At 50.6% G+C, this 21,877-nt stretch overlaps 1 protein-coding gene across 4 annotated transcripts in view; it reads right to left on the minus strand.

Moving 5' to 3' along the window:
• Positions 1 to 21,877, minus strand: part of mical3a (microtubule associated monooxygenase, calponin and LIM domain containing 3a) — a 706,722-nt gene that overhangs the window by 667,203 nt on the left and 17,642 nt on the right. The window lies entirely within an intron of this gene.

The following is a 21,877-nucleotide window of genomic DNA, read 5'->3' on the forward strand; positions in this document are numbered from 1 at the left end:
CTCACACCCAGTCCCGTTCACCCATCACCCCGTGCTCACTGCCCCGTGTCCTAACACAGACCCAGTCCCGTTCACCCATCACCCCGTGCTCACTGCCCGTGTCCTAACTCACACCCAGTCCCGTTCACCCATCACCCCGAGCTCACTGCCCCGTGTCCTAACTCACACCCAGTCCCGTTCACCCATCACCCCCTGTGCTCACTGCCCCGTGTCCTAACGCACACCCAGTCCCGTTCACCCATCACCCCGTGCTCACTGCCCCGTGTCCTAACTCACACCCAGTCCCATTCACCCATCACCCCCTGTGCTCACTGCCCCGTGTCCTAACTCACACCCAGTCCCGTTCACCCATCACCCCCTGTGCTCACTGCCCCGTGTCCTAACTCACACCCAGTCCCGTTCACCCATCACCCCGTGCTCACTGCCCCGTGTCCTAACTCACACCCAGTCCCGTTTACCCATCACCCCCCGTGCTCACTGCCCCGTGTCCTAACTCACACCCAGTCCCGTTCACCCATCACCCCCTGTGCTCACTGCCCCGTGTCCTAACTCACACCCAGTCCCGCTCACCCATCGCCCCGTGCTCAATGCCCCGTGTCCTAACTCACACCCAGTCCCGTTCACCCATCACCCCCTGTGCTCACTGCCCCGTGTCCTAACTCACACCCAGTCCCGTTCACCCATCACCCCCTGTGCTCACTGCCCGTGTCCTAACTCACACCCAGTCCCGTTCACCCATCACCCCCTGTGCTCACTGCGCCGTGTCCTAACTCACACCCAGTCCCGTTCACCCATCACCCCGTGCTCACTGCCCCGTGTCCTAACTCACACCCAGTCCCGTTCACCCATCACCCCCTGTGCTCACTGACCCGTGTCCTAACTCACACCCAGTCCCGTTCACCCATCACCCCCTATGCTCACTGCCCCGTGTCCTAACTCACACCCAGTCCCGTTTACCCATCACCCCGTGCTCACTGCCCCGTGTCCTAACTCACACCCAGTCCCGTGCACCCATCACCCCGTGCTCACTGCCCCGTGTCCTAACTCACACCCAGTCCCGTTCACCCATCACCCCCTGTGCTCACTGCCCCGTGTCCTAACTCACACCCAGTCCCGTTTACCCATCACCCCCTGTGCTCACTGCCCCGTGTCCTAACTCACACCCAGTCCCGTTCACCCATCACCCCCTATGCTCACTGCCCCGTGTCCTAACTCACACCCAGTCCCGTTTACCCATCACCCCGTGCTCACTGCCCCGTGTCCTAACTCACACCCAGTCCCGTTCACCCATCACCCCGTGCTCACTGCCCCGTGTCCTAACTCACACCCAGTCCCGTTCACCCATCACCCCCTGTGCTCACTGCCCCGTGTCCTAACTCACACCCAGTCCCGTTTACCCATCACCCCCTGTGCTCACTGCCCCGTGTCCTAACTCACACCCAGTCCCGTTCACCCATCACCCCCTGTGCTCACTGCCCCGTGTCCTAACTCACACCCAGTCCCGTTCACCCATCACCCCCTGTGCTCACTGCCCCGTGTCCTAACTCACACCCAGTCCCGCTCACCCATCGCCCCGTGCTCAATGCCCCGTGTCCTAACTCACACCCAGTCCCGTTCACCCATCACCCCCTGTGCTCACTGCCCCGTGTCCTAACTCACACCCAGTCCCGTTCACCCATCACCCCCTGTGCTCACTGCCCCGTGTCCTAACTCTCACCCAGTCCCGTTCACCCATCACCCCCTGTGCTCACTGCGCCGTGTCCTAACTCACACCCAGTCCCGTTCACCCATCACCCCCTGTGCTCACTGGCTTACATTGGCTTCCGGTCCAGCAACACCTCGATTTAAAACATTTTCTTGTTTGCAAATCTCTCCATGACCGCGCCCCTTCCTCTCTCTGCAACCTCCTTCAGCCCTACAACCCTCCGCGATCTCTGCGCTCCTCCAATTCTGGCATCTTGCAGATCCCGATTTCCATCGATCCACCATTGCCGGCCGTACCTTCAGCTGCCTAGGCCCTAAGCTCTGGAATTCTCTACCTAAACCTCTCTGCCTGCTACCTCTCTCTCTCCTCCTTCAAGATGCTCCTTATGGTCACCTTTCCGAATATCTCCTTATGTGACTCTGTGTCAAATTTTGTTTGATAATGTTTTACTACGTTAAAGGTGCTATACAAGGCAAGAAATTGTTTTTGTCATACCCACCAGTACTGTACCCCCATGTTATAGTGACAGACCTGTACCAGCTAGTCAACGTTGACTCCGAACCACATGAAGTCTCAGGACATCAGGTCAAACATGGGCAAGGAAACCTCCTGCTGATTACCACCTCCCGCCCTCCCTCAGCTGATGAATCAGTACTCCTCCATGTTGAACACCACTTGGAAGAAGCACTGCGGGCAGCAAGGGTACAGAATGGACTCTGGGTGGGTGACTTCAATGTCCATCACTAAGAGTGGCTCGGTAGCACCACTACTGACTGAGCTGGCAGAGTCCTGAAGGACGCTCAATCAGCGTTACACACAGAACAACGATACACTGAGCATTACTTACTGAACATTGTGGGCGGGGCTGAGGGGCAGAGCCAGCTGCGGAGGTGGAGCCGGGGAGCGGCCGGAGCCAGTTGCGGAGCCATTTACAGTACAGGGGGGCGGGGGGTGGAGGCGGGGCTTCTCCTGCTGGACGTTCTTGCTTCTTCGGCTCATTGGAGACCAACTCATCAGTGGAGACTGTTAGGCTAGGAGGTGGGGCACCAGGGTGTGGATGTGCGCACTGGGATTCTCACAAGGCCTTAGAGACACTGTCCTTGACACCCAGGTGGCACCTCCTCCCTCCCCCCCCACACAGGACCAGAGATAGGCACTGCCCAATTAACAAAAGGTAAACTGTTACTGGGGTGAGTCCTAAAGGTGGCACTCTGCATGGCAAACAACCGCACACAGAATGGTGGTTTTACCAGCAGTTGGTCCTGATGCTTCACCCAGCTCTCGGTTGGCATGCTCAAAACAGAGAGAGTAGCTAAGGAATATTGGGCCAACACATGGCCAATTCCAGACTTCTGAAACCCAATGTATTGGGTGAGAGACAATTCACACAGGATCGGTACAAAATGTAAGAAAGCTATTGGAACATGAACTGTTCGTACTCTACACCATCTCTGTATTGCCCTGGCAATATTGATTGACCAACTAAAGAGATTGCAATGGGAGATTGTACGTTTACGTGAGACATTATGTAATGCTAAAGGGGAGCTTCACTATGAATTGCACAGGTTGTTAGTGTCGGGAAGGGAAAATGGTATGCATCAGGAAGGAGTTACATTACTGTTGAAACCAGCTGCAAGTCAATCATTCGTGTCTTTCAATCCCACATCCCCTCCTTTGTTAAAGGCTCGATTCAGGACTAATGTTGGAGCACTCATAATGGTCCAGTTACTCGCACCAACAGCAGCAGCATCTGATGGAGAGATAGATCGCTCCCGTAAAGACCTCCAAACGGTAACAGAAGCAGCTCCAAGACACATTGCTAACAATGGGAGACTTCAATGTGAAAGTGGGAGCTAACTGAAACGTGTGGGATGGAGCTACAGGAAAGTTGGGATTTGGTGAGGGCAACCGTTAGTTTCCTTCTGCCCAACTAAACATCTGATGGCAGCAAACACACTTTTATATCAACGAAAACCACAGAAAGTGGACTGATTGTCACCTGATGGACAGACAAGATGATCAATTTGATCACTGTAAATACAAGATGGAGATTCAGCATTCTGTCAGGCAGATGCTTTGTGGTAAATGTCCACTCTGACCAGAATTTAGATATGACCCTGGGGAAGTTGAGAAAAGCATTTCAAACAACAATCTGGGATCTGTACAATTTGAAAGAACTGGACATCAGAAACAAGTGAAAAGCTGCATGAGAGAGAAATCTCATACCTGCAATAACTGAAGAGATGTGGAACACCATCAAAAATGGAATATCAAGAAGTGCAGAACAAGGATTGGGTCTCAAAAACACTAAGAAACAGAAATGTGTAACAGAAGCAGCCCTGGAGCGGAGTGAAAAACAAAGAAAGCTTAAGGCAAGCAGCGAAGCAGACCGATTACAACAGGTTAACCAAAGAAATAAAGCTAAACGTGAAGATTGATAAGAACAACTGGATAAACAACCAGTGCAAAGAAGATTAGGCCAAAAGAAACTAAACACTGACTGTATCGGAAGATAAGGGAACGAAGTGGATCTTACATACTTAAAATGACTGCAGTGAAAGTCCAAAATGGTCAGTTAATTGAGGGCGAACAGGCAAGGAGCAAGCAGTGGAAAGAATATTTTGAACTATACTACTGTACGTACAAAGCATGGTGGATGAATCAGTTCTGGAGAAACCGCCCTTGTAAAAATGGAGCAGAGTTGATGCTGGATTTCTTGGTAGACAAGGTAAAGATTTCTATTGATAGTTTGAAAAAGAACAAGCCTCCAGGTTTCGCTAATATAACTGCAGAATGTTGCAGGCGGGTGAGGAACATCCTGCGAAAGCGATGTAAAGCCTGCTTAACAACAGTCATGAAGAGCAAATGCCTGAAGACTAGGGAAATGCAATAATACCAATCTTCAAAAAAAGAGACCAGAGCTGATGCAGCAATTACAGAGGAATCAGCTCACTGAGTTTACCCGGAACAGTATTTACTGAGACACTGCAGAGGAGAATGAAAAGATACGTAGGAGTGGTACTGTATGAAGAACATGCTGGTTCGATAGATCAACTGTTTGTGATAAGACAGATTTCGGAGAAATTTATAGAACACAACATCCATTGTAACAACTTCTTCATCGAATGATACAGCATAGAAGGAGGCCATTCGGCCCATTGTGCCTGTGCCGGCTCTTTGATAGAGCTTTCCAATTAGTCAGACTCCCCTGCTCTTTCCTTGTAGCCCTGCAAATTGTTCCTTTTCAAGTATATATCCAACTTGACATTTTTTAATCAGCCTGTGACTGTGGTGAGAGGGACATGGCAAGTTTTGAGTATGTATGGTATTCCTGAGAAACTTGAGACTGATTGAAAACATCTACAGCAAGTCCCTGAGCGGTGGTAGAGTGGACAGGAAACCAATGGAATGGCTTATATCAACAATTGGGGTGAGGCAAGGATGCACACTGTCGCCTGTTTAATTTATTTAATCTAGTACTGGAAACAGTAATGAATCTTGCTGCATCTATTTAATGATATTGGAGGAGTCTCCTTATGTGGCAGGAATTGAAACAAACAATCTCAGATTTGACATTGACCTTATAGCAACATCTAGAACAGATTTGCAGAGACTATCTGATAAAGTGTATGTGGAGAGTAGAAAATTTGGCTAACAGATTAGCACAAATAAGACAAAGGTCATGTTCTTTGAGCAGCATCAGGAAGATGTACAGTTGGAGGGAATGCAGTTGAACAGGTGGAAAAGTGTCAGAATGAGAGTTGTTTCTGCTGCTTTTGGAAGATTAAGCAGGATATGGAAGGATAAATACATTTGGTAAAATCAAAGATAAGAGTTTACGAAGCGATGGTTATCCCCATATTATTATACAGATCGGAGTGCTGGAACATGAGAAATGTTGATGAGCAAATGATAGTAACGGTAGAGATGAGTTGGTTGAAAGGAATACTCAGAGTATCCCGGACACAGCGAATCGTGAATGATTATAATAAGAACATGGCTTGGACAAGAAACAACGTTTAGACAGAAGGTCCAAGAAAGACGACTGCGATGGTTTGGGCACGTTTCAAGAGTGGAAACAGCTAGAATACCTTCCATGACCCTGCACACACAGGTCCATGGAACAAGAGTGACTTGTCACAGCGAGAGATACAGGTGACTGAAGCGGCCAGACTAGCTCAGAACCGATGGAGTGGAGTGAATCCATTCGGCCCCATCATCGCTGCTGAGCTGACGGATGAGGATTTAGTATAAATGGTTACAGCAAAAGCATACAGCAGCCTGCATAGATCTACACAGAAATCACAACTCTTTGTCCTCCTTTCTAACCAGTTTTTAATCCAGTTTCCATCTACACAACATCCACTGCATTTTCCCCATCCACCCTATCTGTCACCTCCTTGAAGAACTCCATCAGGTTTGTCAATCACGGGCTTCCTTTCTGAAATCCGTGATGGGTGAATGAATCACGATGGGCCAAATGGCCTACCTTGTCCATACATCACTTGGGCTCTGATGAACCCCCGACCCCCCTCTGAGGGACCCCTTCTCACCTGGAATTTCTGCGGGAGTTCTTCTGATCCGTCCATCTACTCTGAACTCTGAACCGTCTCTCGGTGACACAGTGGCTCTTCTCGATCTTCCTTGCTGCAATGCTCCATCTCACCCTCAGTAAGCTCCCCACTGGAGTGGAACTAATTTACAGAACAAACGGGAAACTGTTCAACCTCCGTCGCCTCCAGTCCAGATCCAAGGTCATTCCATCTTCTGTCATCGAATTACAATATGCAGATGACGCTTGCGTCTGCGCTCACTCGGAGGTCGAACTCCAAACCATCGTCAACACCTTCACCGAAGCGTACGAGGGCATGGGCCTTACACTAAACATCCGAAAGACAAAGGTCCTCTACCAACCTGCCCCCGCCACACAGTACTGCCCCCCAATTATCAAAATCCACGACAAGGCCTTGGACAACGTGGACCACTTTCCATACCTCGGGAGCCTACTGTCAACAAGGGCAGACGTCGATGACGAAGTCCAACACCGCCTTCAGCGTGCCAGTGCAACCTTCGGTCGCCTGAGGAAGAGTGTGTTTGAAGACCAGGACCTCAAACCCGGCACTAAGCTCATGGTCTATAGAGTAGCAGTGATACCCACCCTGTTTTATGCCTCAGAGACATGGACCATGTACAGCAGGCACCTCAAAGCACTGGAGAGGTACCACCAACACTGCCTCCGCAAGATCCTGCAAATCCATTGGCAGGATAGGCGCACCAACATCAGTGTTCTCGCTCAGGCCAACATCCCCAGCATCAAAGCTTTGACCACGCTCAATCAGCTCCGAGGGACGGGTCACATTGATCACATGCCCAATACGAGACTCCCAAAACAAGCGCTCTACTCGGAGCTCCAACACGGCAAGAGAGCCCCAGGTGAGAAGAAGAAACGCTTCAAGGACACCCTCAAAGCCTCCTTGAAAAAGTGTAACATCCCCACCAACACCTGGGAATCCCTGGCCCAAGACCGCACAAAGTGGAGGAGAAGCATCCAGGACGGCGCCAAACACCGCGAGTCTCTTCGCCGGGAGCAAGCGGAAGCCAAGCGCAGGCAGTGCAAGGAGCGCACATCAACCCAAGCACCCCACCCACCCGTCCCTTCAACCACCATCTGCCCCACCTGTGGCAGAGACTGTAGGTCCCGCATTGGACTCATCAGTCACCTGCGAACTCATTTTTTAATGTGGAAGCAAGTCATCCTTGGTTCCCGAGCGACTGCCTAAGAAGACGACCATCAAACACTCCCAGGGCAGGAGGTTCACTGGACCAATGAATACTCCTCTACCGAGTGTGACAAATGTGTGACTTCACAGGTTTAGTTTGAGCATTCCACGCTCAGATTTAACTTTTTGATGTAGCTGTCTTTGAGAAAATTCTGGAGAATTTCCAAGAGATGGAATTCAAGTGTTTTTTTTTTAAAAACAGTATCAGACCGGTTCCTGAGAGCTGATTATTATACTAGTTCCGTTCACCCCCATACCTTGTTGATTGTGAATATTCTTTGTCTGGTTGGTGTGGACTGTTACTTTCCTATATATGAGCAAAACATGATGATTGTGACCATGGAAGTTCTTTTTATAGACCTACTGCCTGTAATTAGTCAGCTCGCAGATGGAGTCTGACTCCGTGCTTTGCAGCTTCAGAGTTTGGCAGGCTTCCTCTTGCCACCCGTTTCGCACCACAATCATCTGTTGCAGCTGATATCTAAACAGTGCCACATTAATGCAGATTGGAGCACTCCCAACGGGTGGGGAGATGTTTCTGAGGCTCTGCTGCAGTCACACACGCCCTCCGAACAGTGCTCAATGGATGCACGTTAACAAATGACAGCATTTGGAGGCCTCCAGTGGTGTGGAGTGCACGCGGAGTTCACGGGAACAGTAGCATAGTGGTTATGTTACTGGAATAGTAATCCAGAGACCTGGACTAATGATCCAAAGACGCAAGTTCAAATCCCACCACGGCAGCTGGGGAATTTAAATTCACTTAAATAAATAAATCTGGAATAAAAAGCTAGTATCAGTAATGGTGACCATGAAACTATCGAATTGTTCACTAATGTCCTTTAGGGAAGGAAATCTGTCGTCCTTACCTGGTCTGGCCTATATGTGACTCCAAACCCACAGCAATGTGGTTGACTTTTAACCGCCCTCTGAAATGGCCCAGCAAGTCACTCAGTTGTAACAAATTGCTACAAGAAACAATAATTTAAAAAACTGGACAGACCGGCCGGCATCGGCTTCAGACACGGCAACGGCACACCCAGCCCAGTCGACCCTGCAAAGTCCTCCTCACCTACATCTGGGGACTTGTGCCAAAATTGGGCGAGCTGTCCCACAGACTAGTCAAGCAACAGCCTGACATAGTCATACTCACAGAATCATACCTTTCAGTCAATGTCCCAAACTCCTCCATCACCATCCCTGGGTATGTCCTGTCCCACTGGCAGGACAGACCCACCAGGGGTGGTGGCACAGTGGTATACAGTCGGGAAGGAGTGGCCCTGGGAGTCCTCAACATTGACTCCGGACCCCATGAAGTGTCATGGCTTCAGGTCAAGCATGGGCAAGGAAACCTCCTGCTGATTACCCCCTACCGCCCTCCCTCAGCTGATGAATCAGTACTCCTCCATGTTGAACACCACTTGGAAGAAGCACCGAGAGTAGCAAGGGCACAGAATGTACTCTGGGTGGGGAACTTCAATGTCCATCACCAAGGGTGGTTCGGTAGCATCACCACTGACCGAGCTGGCTGTGTCCTCAAGGACATAACTGCCAGACTGAGCTTGCAGTAGGTGGTGAGAGAACCAACACGAGGGAAAAACCTACTTGACCTCGTCCTCACCAATCTACCTGTCACAGATGCATCTGTCCATGACAGCATTGGTAGCAGTGACCACCGCACAGTCCTTGTGAAGACAAAGAACACTGAGGACACCCTCCATCGTGTGGTGTGGCACTACCACCGTGCTAAACGGTAAAGATTCAAAATAGATCTAGCAGCTCAAAACTAGGCATCCAGGAGGCACTGTGGGCCATCAACAGCAGCAGAATTGTATTCCACCACAATCCGCAACCTCATGGCCTGGCATATCCCTCACTCTACCATTACCATTAGGCCAGGGGACCAACTCTAGTTCAATGAGGCGTGCAGAAGAGCATGGCAGGAGCAGCACCAGGCATACCTAAAACTGAGGTGCCAACCTGGGGAAGCTGCAACACAGGACAACATGCATGCTAAACAACAACACCGTATTTATATAGCGCCTTTAACGTAGTAAAACGTCCCAAGGCTCTGCACAGGAGTATTTTAAGACAAAAAATTTGACACCAATCCACATAAGGATAAATAAGGGCAGGTGACCAAAAGCTTGGTCAGAGGTAGGTTTTAAGGAGCGACTCAAAGGAGGAGAGAGAGGTAGCGAGGCGGAGTTTTAGGCAGGGAATTCCAGAGCTTAGGGCCCAGGCACAGAAGGCACGGCTACCAATGGTTGAGCGATTATAATCAGGGATGCTCAAGAGGGCAGAATTAGAGGAGCGCAGATATCTCGGGGGTTGTGGGGCTGGAGCAGATTGCAGAGATAGGGAGGGGCGAGGCCATGGAGGGATTTGAAAACAAGGGTGAGAATTTTGAAATCGAGGCGCTGCTTAACTGGGAGCCAATGGAGGTCAGTGAGCACAGGGGTGAAAAGGGAACGGGACTTGGTGCGAGTTAGGACACGGGCAGCCGAGTTTTAGATGACCTCAAGTTTACTTAGGGTGGAATGTGGGAGGCCAGCCAGGAGTGCGTTGGAATAGCTAAGTCTAGAGGCAACAAAGGCATGGATGAGGGTTTCAGCGGCAGATGAGTTGAGGCAAGGGCGGAGACGGGCAATGTTACGGAGGCGGAAGTAGGCGGTCTTTGTTATGCTGCGGATATGTGGTCGGAAGCTCATTTCAGGATCAAATATGACAGCAAGGTTGCGAACAGTGTGGTTCAGCCTCAAACAGATGTTAGGGAGAGGGATGGAGTCAGTGGGTAGGGAATGGAGTTTGTGGCAGGGACCAATAACAATGGCTTCGGTTTTCCCAATATTTAATTGGAGAACATTTTTGCTTGTCCAGAACTGTATGTCGGACAAGCAGTCTGACAATTTAGACACCATGGAGGGGTCGAGAGAAGAAGTAGTGAGGTAGAGCTGGGTATCGTCAGCTTACATGTGGAAACGGACGCTGTGTTTTCAGATGAAGGGCAACACGTAGATGAGAAATAGGAGGGGGCCAAGGATAGATTCTTGGGGGACACCAGAGTCATAGAGTTATACAGCACAGAAAGAGGCCCTTCGGCCCATCGTGTCCACGCCGGCCATCAAGCCCTGTCTAATCTAATCCCATTTTCCAGCACTTGGTCCGTAGCCTTGTATGCTATGGCGTTTCAAGTGCTCATCTAAATGCTTCTTGAATGTTGTGAGGGTTCCTGCCTCTACCACCCTTTCAGGCAGTGAGTTCCAGATTCCAACCACCCTCTGGGTGAAAAAGTTTTTCCTCAAATCCCCTCTAAACCTCCTGCCCCTTACCTTGAAACTCTGCCCCCTGGTTATTGACCCCTCTACTAAGGGGAAAAGTTCCTTTCCATCTACCCTATCTATGCCCCTCATAATTTTGTACACCTCAATCAGATTCCCCCTCAGCCTTCTCTGTTCTAAGGAAAACAACCCCAGCCTGTCCAGTCTCTCTTCATAGCTGAAGCGCTCCAGCCCAGGTAACATCCTGGCGAATCTCCTCTGCACCCTCTCCAATGCAATCACATCCTTCCTATAGTGTGGCGACCAGAACTGCACACAGTATTCCGGCTGTGGCCTAACCAGCGTTTTGTACAGCTCCATCATAACCTCCCTGCTCTTATATTCGATGCCTCGGCTAATGAAGGCAAGTATCCCATATGCCTTTTTAAACCACCTTATCTACCTGTCCTGCTGCCTTCAGGGATCTATGTACAGGCACACCAAGGTCCCTCTGATCCTCTGTCTTTCCTAGGGTCCTACCATTCATTGTGTAGTGTATTCCCTTGCCTTGTTAGTTCTCCCAAAATGCATCACCTCACACTTTTCCGGGTTAAATTCCATTTGCCACTGTTCTGCCCATCTGACCAACCCGTCTATATCGTCCTGTAGCCTGAGGCTTCCCTCCTCGCTATTTACCACTCCACCAATTTTCGTGTCATCTGCGAACTTACTGATCATACCTCCTACATTCATATCTAAATCATTAATGTACACTACAAACAGCAAAGGACCCAGCACCGATCCCTGTGGTACACCACTGGACACAGGCTTCCAGTCACAAAAACAACCTTCGACCATCACCCTCTGCCTCCTGCCACTAAGCCACTTTTGGATCCAATGTGCCAAATTCTTGACCAGTCTCCCATGCGGGACTTTGTCAAATGCCTTACTGAAGTCCATGTAGACTACATCAACTGCACTACCCTCATCCATGCACCTAGTCAGCCTCTCGAAAAATTCAATCAAATTGGTTAGACATGATCTCCCCCTGACAAAGCCATGCTGACTATCCTTGATTAATCCTTGCCTCTCCAAATGGAGACTAATTCTGTCCCTCAGAATTGCTTCCAATAATTTCCCTACCACTGATGTTAGGCTCACTGGCCTGTAATTCCCTGGTTTATCCCTACTACCCTTCTTGAACAATGGTACTACGTTAGCTGTTCTCCAGTCCTCTGGCACATCCCCTGTAGCCAGAGAAGTTCTGAAAATTTGTGTCAGAGCCCCTGCAATCTCCTCCCTTGCCTCACACAGCAGCCTGGGATACATCCAGTCAGGGCCTGGGGATTTATCCACTTTTAAGCCCGCTAAAACCGCTAGTACCTCCTCCCTCTCAATACTAATTTGTTCAAGTATATCACAACATCCGTGCCTGATTTCTATGCCTACATCACCCTTCTCCATAGTGAACACAGATGCAAAATATTCATTTAAAACCTCACCTACATCTTCCGACTCTACACACAGATTGCCACTTTGGTCCCGAATGGGCCCTACTCTTTCCCTGGTTATCCTCTTGCCCTTAATATACTTATGAAACACCTTGGGATTTTCCTTTATTTTGCCCACCAGTGTTTTTTCATGCCCCCTCTTCGCTCTCCTAACTTCTTTTTTAAGTATCCCCCTGCACTTTCTATACTCCTCTAGGGCTTCCACTGTTTTTAGTCCTTTGTATCTGCCAAAGGACTCCCTTTTTTTCCTAATCCATTCTTGTATATCCCTTGACATCCAGGGTTCCCTGGGCTTGTTGGTCCCACCCTTGACCTTTACGGGAACATGTTGGCACTGTACTCTCTCTATTTCCTTTCTGAAAGACTCCCATTGCTCCGATGTGGATTTCCCTACAAGTAGCTGGTCCCAGTCCATTTTGGCCAGATCCTGCCTTATCATATTAAAATCGACCTTCCCCCAATTTAGAACCTTTATTTCCGGTCCATCTTTGTCCTTTTCCATGACTACCTTAAATCTCACCAAATTATGGTCACCGTCACCAAAATGCTCTCCTACTGACACATCTACCACTTGCCCAGCTACATTCCCTAGAATTAGGTCCAGTACCACCCCCTCTCTTGTAGGACTTTCTACATGCTGGCTCAAAAAGCTCTCCTGGATGCACTTTAAGAATTCCGCACCCTCTAAGCCTTTCACACTCTGACTATCCCAGTTAATATTGGGGAAGTTGAAATCCCCTACTATTATTACCTTATTATTTCTACACTTCTGAGATTTGCCTACATATCTGTTCTTCCATCTCCCTCTGACTGCTTGGGGGCCTATAGTACACTCCCAGCAAAATGCTTGCCCCCTTTTTGTTTTTAAGTTCTACCCATATGGCCTCATTAGAGGAATCTGCTAAGATATCATCCCTCCTTACAGCAGTAATATTGCGACACCCCCTCCTCTTTTACAACCCCCTCTGTCGCGCCTGAAGATTCTATACCCCGGAATATTGAGCTGCCAGTCCTGCCCCTCCCTCAACCATGTCTCTGTGATAGCAACAATATCGTACTCCCATGTGTTCATCAATCCCTTCAATTCATCTGCCTTACTCGCAAGACTCCTTGCATTAAACTAAATGCCATCCAGCCTTGCAATGCCAGGTAACGATGCAGGAGCTGGAAGAGAAGCCGTTGCAAGTGATTCTCTGGTTACGATTAGATAGATAAGAATGGAACCAGGCGAGTGCAGTCCCGCCCAGCTGGACAATGGTAGAAAAGCATTGGAGAAGGATGGAGTGGTCGACCACGTCAAAGGCTGCAGACAAGTCAAGAAGGTCGAGGACGGACAGTTTACCTTTGTCACAGTCACAAAGGACGTCATTTGTGACTTTGACGAGAGCCGTTTCGGTACTGTGGCAAGGGCGGAAACCTGATTGGAGGGATTCAAACATGGAATTGTGGGAAAGAAACAACAGAAACAGCATGCTATAGACAGAGCTAAGCGATCCCACAATCAATGGACTAGATCATAGCTCTGCAGCCCTGCCACATCCAGTTGTGAATGGTGGTGCACAATTAAACAACTAACAGGAGGAGGAGGCTCCATGAATATCCCCATCCTCAATGATGGTGGAGCCCAGCACGCGAGCGCAAAGGACAAGGCTGAAGTGTTTGCAACCATCTTCAGCCAGAAGTGCAGAGTGAATGATCCATATCGGCCTACTCCGGAGGTCCCCACCATCACAGAAGCCAGTCTTCAGCCAATTCAATTCACTCCACATGATATCAAGAAACGGCTGAGCGCACTGGATACAGCAAAGGCTATGGGCCCCGACAACATCCCGGCTGTCGTGCTGAAGACTTGTGCTCCAGAACTAGCCGCGCCTCTAGCCAAGCTGTTCCAGTACAGCTACAACGCTGGCATCTACCCGACAATGTGGAAAACTGCCCAGGTATGTCCTGTCCACAAGAAGCAGGACAAATCCAAGCTGGCCAATTACCACCCCATCAGTCTACTCTCAATCATCAGCAAAGTGATGGAAGGTGTCATCGACAGTGCCATCAAGCGGCGCTTACTCACCAATAACCTGCCACTGATGCTCAGTTTGGGTTCCGCCAAGACCACTCGGCTCCCGACCTCATTACAGCCTTGGTCCAAACACGGACAAAAGAGCTGAATTCCAGAGGCGAGGTGAGAGTGACTGCCCTTGGCATCAAGGCAGCATTTGACAGAGTGTGCCATCAAGGAGCCCCAGTAAAACTGAAGTCAATGGGAATCGGAGGGAAAACTCTCCACTGGCTGGAGATGGTTGTGGTGATTGAAGGACAATCATCACAGCCCCAGGACATCGCTGCACGAGTTCCTCAGGGTAGTGTCCTAGGCACAACCGTCTCCAGCTGCTTCATCAATGACCCTCCCTCCATCATAAGGTCAGAAGTGGGGATGTTTGCTGATGATTGCATAGCGTTCAGTTCCATTCGCAACTCCTCAAAAAATTAAGCAACAAGCGAAAGTCTAACCACGGCCAATTGACATTCAACAGCATTACCATCACCGAATCCCCCACCATCAACATCCTGGGGGTAACCATTGACCAGAAATTTAACTGGACCAGCCACATAAATACTGTGGCAACAGGAGCAGGTTCTGACAGGCTGGGTATTCTGCGGTGTGTGTCTTACCTCCTGACTCCCAAAGACACAAGTCAGGAGTGTGATGGAATACTCTCCACTTGCCTGGATGAGTGCAGCTCCAACAACACTCAAGAAGCTCAACACTATCCAGGACAAAGCAGCCTGCTTGATTGGCACTTCATTCACTCCCTCCACCACCGGCGTACCGCGGCTGCAGTGTGTACCATCTACAAGATGTACTGCAGCAACTCGCCAAGGCTTCTTCAGCAGCACTTCCCAAACCCACGACCTCTACCACCTAGAAGGACAAGGGCAGCAGGTGCATGGTAACACTATCACCTGCAAGTTCCCCTCCAAGTTGCACACCATCCTGACTTGGAAATATATGGCCATTCCTTAATCGTTGCTGGGTCAAAATCCTGGAGCTCCCTTCCCAACAGCACTGTCCTTCACCACACGGACTGCAGCTGTTCAAGAAGGCAGCTGACCACCACCTTCTCGAGGGCAACTAGGGATGGGCAATAAATGCTGGCTTTGCCAGCGACGCCCACATCCCATGAACGAATAAAAAAAATGTGGAGTGCTGGTCGAGCATTTGTGGAGATGAGAATTTTGAAATCAAGGCATTGCTGGGCCGGGAGCCAATATAGGTCAGCGAGCACAGGAATGACTGGCGAACAGGGCCTGAATACCCTACTATAGTGCGCTGCGATCTCCAAGATCATGCTGATGAAGTTGGTCTGATAGAGGTCTGCTGATGGTGGGTGCCGAGGAGCAGTCCAAGAACAGCAGGGGATCAAGCAGAGCAGCAACACCAAGAGGATGCAGAGCACGGCCGAACGAGAGATTAGTGCTCGTCTGATACAAGAGGTTTCTTTTCAATATCACAACAGCAAATTCTATGAACAGCTTCCCCTTTCCTACCACAAAGGAATCTTTATCTGCAGGCCCTTCTTCCCATGTATCTATTCACTCAGCTCCCAATCATCAGCCCTCCTCCAAACTATTGCCACACTGCTAAAACACAATGTACGCACATTAACGTTAGTGCCACCCTAATAATTGTGTGTGTGTGTAGACATGTGTGCGCGTGCGCACGCACATGCGTGTGGAGACGTGTGCGTGTGGAGGCGTGTGTGCGCACACGCGTGTGCGTGCGCCGAGTGATTCCCCTTGGTGACAGGAGTTGTTGCTAAAATGGTGGATTTGACCTGTTTGCATGTGGTAATTCTATGTAAACTATGACTGACTTGTGTGTTGCGTTGTCAGCCCCATTACATCATTGAACTTTGTGTGGCACTGAGTAGACACCCGTGGGGCTGGCAGTAACCTCCCTGGCACCTCCTTCACTAGTGCCTGGGCAGTGTGTTTGGAAAGCCATCTCCGTGTTCAGCCCCAAAACGGGCCTGGTGCCCTGCCACTGACCTCTCAGACATCCTGGAGAGATTTGTGGTCCTGCTTTCAGGCCATGCAGTGTTGGTGCCTGGCCCTTTAAGGCGTTTAAATCCTGTCCAACATGCCAATTCCTGCCCCAAAATGCCAATTCCTGCCCCAAAATGGGCGAGCTCCAAATCAACACTGGAAGAGGGTGGGCGGAGAGAGCCCCACTGAGCCCACAATATTCATATTAGGCTGATCCCAGCAAAGTGGTGGGTCAGTGGGGGTGGAGCCACAGTCCAGTGGTGATCACACCAGGGGGACAATACAACATAGCTGATTACCTGACCATGGTAAAGGATAACAAACTGAGAAGAACCTTGACAAGGTACAGACTTAGCGAACATAGCCTAGCGATCGAAAAAGGCAGACACAGGCAGACCAGGCTGCCAAGAGAAGACAGGATATGCTCTCACTGCAGTCAGGGAGTAGTTGAGACAGAGATGCACTTCCTCACAGCCTGTGGAAAATATCAGGGCATCAGAGAGAATTTCTATCAAAAATTCTCACAAATATGCCCTGAATTCAGAAATCTGACTGACAACCAAAAACTCCCATTCCTACTGGGGGAGGAGAGAAGCTGTGTAACACTGGCGGCACACTATGTTACAGCTTGCCATGAACAGAGGGACAACCAGTAAACTAAGACAAGAGTATATATAAACAAGGCGAAAATATATTTATAAACTCAGGGATATACCTGTTTATACACTGTATGAATGGAACCGCGTTTATGTGTTCAACCATAAATGTATTTTGATGCTTTGGCAACATAAGATGTACCTTATCATGCCAATAAAGCGATTTGTATTGTATTATTGTATTGTGTGCAGTCAGGTCAGGCTTCGGGTCGCTGAAGTTTGAGGAGTTCAGTTCCCCCAGCACTGACATTTCTCGCACCAAGATAAAAAGCAAGACACCACACAGAGCTCTGCCCGCAGCACACGGACTCTGTTGGTGCAGGGACTTCCCTCTGACTGGATGCATTCCCTTCAATGCAGCGTTCCTGACTGCCGGAGGTTCCTGCATGTGGACTTATCGGTCGGGGCCGGCTGTATTCTGAATAAGTGGCTGTGTGCCACCACCCAAGGAATGCAGAGTGCCCCAAGGCCCGAATTCCTCTGCAATTCTTATTCAAATGGGCTCCCACGCAGACGCCCATACATATCTCAGTCCTTCATTCGTTTTGTCGCAGTGCTGGGCTAAGCACACTCGTTGCAAGATTGAAACTTAGGCCCTCACTACAAGGCCCAGGAATAGATACCTGCCACTTGAGGCTGGGTTTCCTTAGCCTCTAGAAATGTTTTTCCACACAGTCCTCCATGTTTTTTTTAATAAAGCCCGAGGCTTTCCGCCCGGTAACAGCTGCAGGACAAAGTTAACGGGCTCCAGATGTTGTTTATCCTCCCTCACATTCTGGGGGTGGGGGGGCCCGGCCCGGCCCGGCCCGGCTGGCGGAGTATCGATGCACCGAGCCCCTTTGATTGGTTATCCGCAGCTACAGCACCTCTGACACAGACTGGTGCAGTCGCACACTGGGCGGACTGTGTTCAATGAGCTGTAATTTGGAAGCTGGTGCCTTTTGCTCACAGACTGTGGGTTTCTCTTCCTTTATAAGAGTGAAGCATAAACGCCAGCTTAGACCAATTGGGCCAAATGGCCTGTTTCTGTAATGTAGACTCAATGTAATTCTAAGTAATATAGAGAGCCGGCCTGTGAGTGATGTAATCAATGGATTTACAGGGCAACGGTCAGACATTTATACAGCGCTTCTAACGTAGGCAAGTGTCCAGGGCTCTTCCCAGGAGTGTAATCAGAGAAAAATTGTGACCAAATCAAAGAGAGAGAGATTAGGGCAGACAGAGGGGGGTTTTAAGGAGCGTCTTGAAGCAGAAGAGAGTTAGAGAGGCGGAGACACTTGAGTAATTTGGTACAAGACATCTGGACACACACACTATACACACATTCAAACACACACTCAACCTCCATATATAAACATGTATATATTTATACACGTAAACCTGCTGACTCAGCCCATACTAGCACAGTAATGTTCACTGCCTGACCTGTAATAAACATGTCTCGGGTTTCACTGCATGAACTGGCCTGTGAACAAGCTCGGATAGTGACTGAGGCGGAGCGCACAAGGAGCGAGCCTCCTGGACTCTGTAACTGCAGTCAGGTACCAGATGATTACAACCCATAGGCTCAGTCCTTCCCTTATCTGCCCGGCACATTCAGAGGAGTGTGCTGCACAGAGCACTGACCAAGATACATTTCTGCACTGGGTCCTAGTGTCCCTCACCATCTGGTTGTAACACAAACTGTGTGGAATAGACTTGATGATACAGCAGCAGATGGCTTGTCGAGAGGTGTGCTTTACAAAAAGAGAACTAGATGAATATCTGGTTAGGAACAGGGCTGAGGGTTAGAAGCAGATATACAGATAGAGATACTTGAACGAGAGAGAGAGCATGAGTTGAGATGGAGGTTGAAATCACCAAGGATTAGAAGTTGCTCGGTGCAGAGAGGAAAGCAGTGAAGGTATCTCAGCGAGAAACTTGGCAGTAGAGAACAAGCATTTTAAAGGAGGTATGCTGTACCTGCCCTGGGAGTGTTTGATGGACAGTGTAGGGGGAGCTTTACTCTGTATCTAACCCCATGCTGTACCTGCCCTGGCAGTGTTTGATGGGACAGTGTAGAGGGAGCTTTACTCTGTATCTAACCCGTGCTGTACCTGCCCTGGGAGTGTTTGATGGGACAGTGTAGAGGGAGCTTTACTCTGTATCTAACCCCGTGCTGTACCTGCCCTGGCAGTGTTTGATGGGACAGTGTAGAGGGAGCTTTACTCTGCATTTAACCTGTGCTGTACCTGCCCTGGTAATGTTTGATGGGACGGTGTAGAGGGAGCTTTACTCTGTATCTAACCCGTGTTGTACCTGCCCTGGCAGTGTTTGATGGGACAGTGTAGAGGGAGCTTTACTCTGTATCTAACCCGGGCTGTACCTGCCCTGGTAATGTTTGATGGGACAGTGTAGAGGGAGCTTTACTCTGTATCTAACCCGTGCTGTACCTGCCCTGGGAGTGTTTGATGGGACAGTGTAGAGGGAGCTTTACTCTGTATCTAACCCCGTGCTGTACCTGCCCTGGCAGTGTTTGATGGGACAGTGTAGAGGGAGCTTTACTCTGCATTTAACCTGTGCTGTACCTGCCCTGGTAATGTTTGATGGGACGGTGTAGAGGGAGCTTTACTCTGTATCTAACCCGTGTTGTACCTGTCCTGGGAGTGTTTGATGGGACAGTGTAGAGGGAGCTTTACTCTGTATCTAACCCGTGCTGTACCTCCCCTGGGAGTGTGTGATGGGACAGTGTAGAGCGAGTTTTACTCTGTATCTAACCAGTCTTATAGATTCAGTCACACTGACATTCAAAGTTTAGCAGTGTACTTGACCCTCTGTAGGTCAGGTCCCTGTTCTTTCTCGACTCAGTGCGATCTTATGCACAGTCCATGAACCCTGCCTTGTGTGGGGTTCGTCAGACATTAATTAATAAAACAAGTGGTGGAAAATCCGTTTATGTGCACAAACCCCCACTTCAGCAGCTTTTGTGGATTTTTCTCTTCCAACATCTCAGAAACCGCCCCCACTTCAGAGCTGCACCATTTGCCAGGGAGCCCCCTCAGCTAGAAACATTACGCCCTCACCCCCTCCGCCACTCCGGACAATGCAGGCGCGGACCGAGGGGCACAGGCCCGGGCGGCGGAGCGAGGGGCACAGGCCCGGGCGGCGGACCGAGGGGCACAGGCCCGGGCGGCAGAACGAGGGGCACAGGCCCGGGCGGCGGAGCGAGGGGCACAGGCCCGGGCGGCGGAACGAGGGGCACAGGCCCGGGCGGCGGAACGAGGGGCACAGGCCCGGGCGGCGGAGCGAGGGGCACAGGCCCGGGCGGCGGACCGAGGGGCACAGGCCCGGGCGGCGGAGCGAGGGGCACAGGCCCGGGCGGCGGAGCGAGGGGCACAGGCCCGGGCGGCGGACCGAGGGGCACAGGCCCGGGCGGCGGAGCGAGGGGCACAGGCCTGGGCGGCGGAGCGAGGGGCACAGGCCCGGGCGGCGGAGCGAGGGGCACAGGCCCGGGCGGCGGAGCGAGGGGCACAGGCCCGGGCGGCGGAGCGAGGGGCACAGGCCTGCTTCGGCAGGGTACCCAACACACACCTGTACCTTCAGCTTGAGCTGTGCCGCTCCTCACTCCATCACCTTTCAACGTTCTCGACTCGACACAGCAGGTATTGAAGTCTGCCCGGCCGTCATTCCTATACTGCTCCAGAGCTCATCTCCATTGAACAGGCCTCTCTGTTTTGAGGCTGTGACTGCAGCCTCAGCTCACAGATGCTGTATGTCCTCTACAGATCGCTGTGGCTGGGGTGGCACGGTGCTATGGGGCTGTCCTACCGTGTCCCAGGTTGTCGTGCCATGGAGGGGGTGCAGCGGCGATTCACCAGGCTGATACCAGGAATGGCGGGAATGACCTATGAGGAGAGACTATGTAGTTTAGGGATGTACACACTGGAGTTTAGAAGATTGAGAGGGGACCTCATAGAAGTGTATAAAATTCTGACAGGTCTAGACAGACTGGATGCAGAAGGAATGTTTCCCTTGGCGGGTGAGAACAGAACAAGAGGACATAATTTAAGGATAAGGGCTAAACCATTTAGGACAGAGATGAGGGGGAATTTCTTCACTCAGAGAGTGGTGAACCTGTGGAACTCATTGCCACAGAGGGCAGTGTACGCCAGCTCATTAAATATATTTAAGAGGGAATTAGATATATTTCTACGGGCAAAAGGGGTTAAGGGTTACGGAGAGAAGGCGGGGACGGGATACTGAATTAAAGGATCAGCCATGATCTCATCGAATGGCGGAGCAGGCACGAAGGGCCGAATGGCCTACTCCTGCTCCTATCTTCTATGTATCTATGTATCTATGTATCCTCAGGATGAAGTCAGCCTTGCCAAGAGTTGTCATGGTAACCAGAAAGGAATCCCCAGTGATTTCAGACCAAACAACTGCAATCTCAGACCCACTCACATGACAGACAGAGCCTAGCTACAACACACAACCCCTCACACTCAGACAGGTGGTCTCCCACCCCTCACACTCACACAGCTGGTCTCCCGCCCCTCCACCACAACCCCTCACACTCACACAGCTGGTCTCCCGCCCCTCCACCACAACCCCTCACACAGCTGGTCTCCCACCCCTCCGCCACAACCCCTCACACTCACACAGCTGGTCTCCCGCCCCTCCGCCACAACCCCTCACACTCACACAGCTGGTCTCCCGCCCCTCCGCCACAACCCCTCACACTCACACAGCTGGTCTCCCGCCCCTCCACCACAACCCCTCACACTCACACAGCTGGTCTCCCGCCCCTCCACCACAACCCCTCACACAGCTGGTCTCCCGCCCCTCCACCACAACCCCTCACACTCACACAGCTGGTCTCCCACCCCTCCGCCACAACCCCTCACACTCACACAGCTGGTCTCCCGCCCCTCCACCACAA

This window comes from Somniosus microcephalus, chromosome 16, assembly GCF_052327205.1.
Source record: "Somniosus microcephalus isolate GS21.2 chromosome 16, FLI_Smic_1.0, whole genome shotgun sequence".
Taxonomy (NCBI): domain Eukaryota; kingdom Metazoa; phylum Chordata; class Chondrichthyes; order Squaliformes; family Somniosidae; genus Somniosus; species Somniosus microcephalus.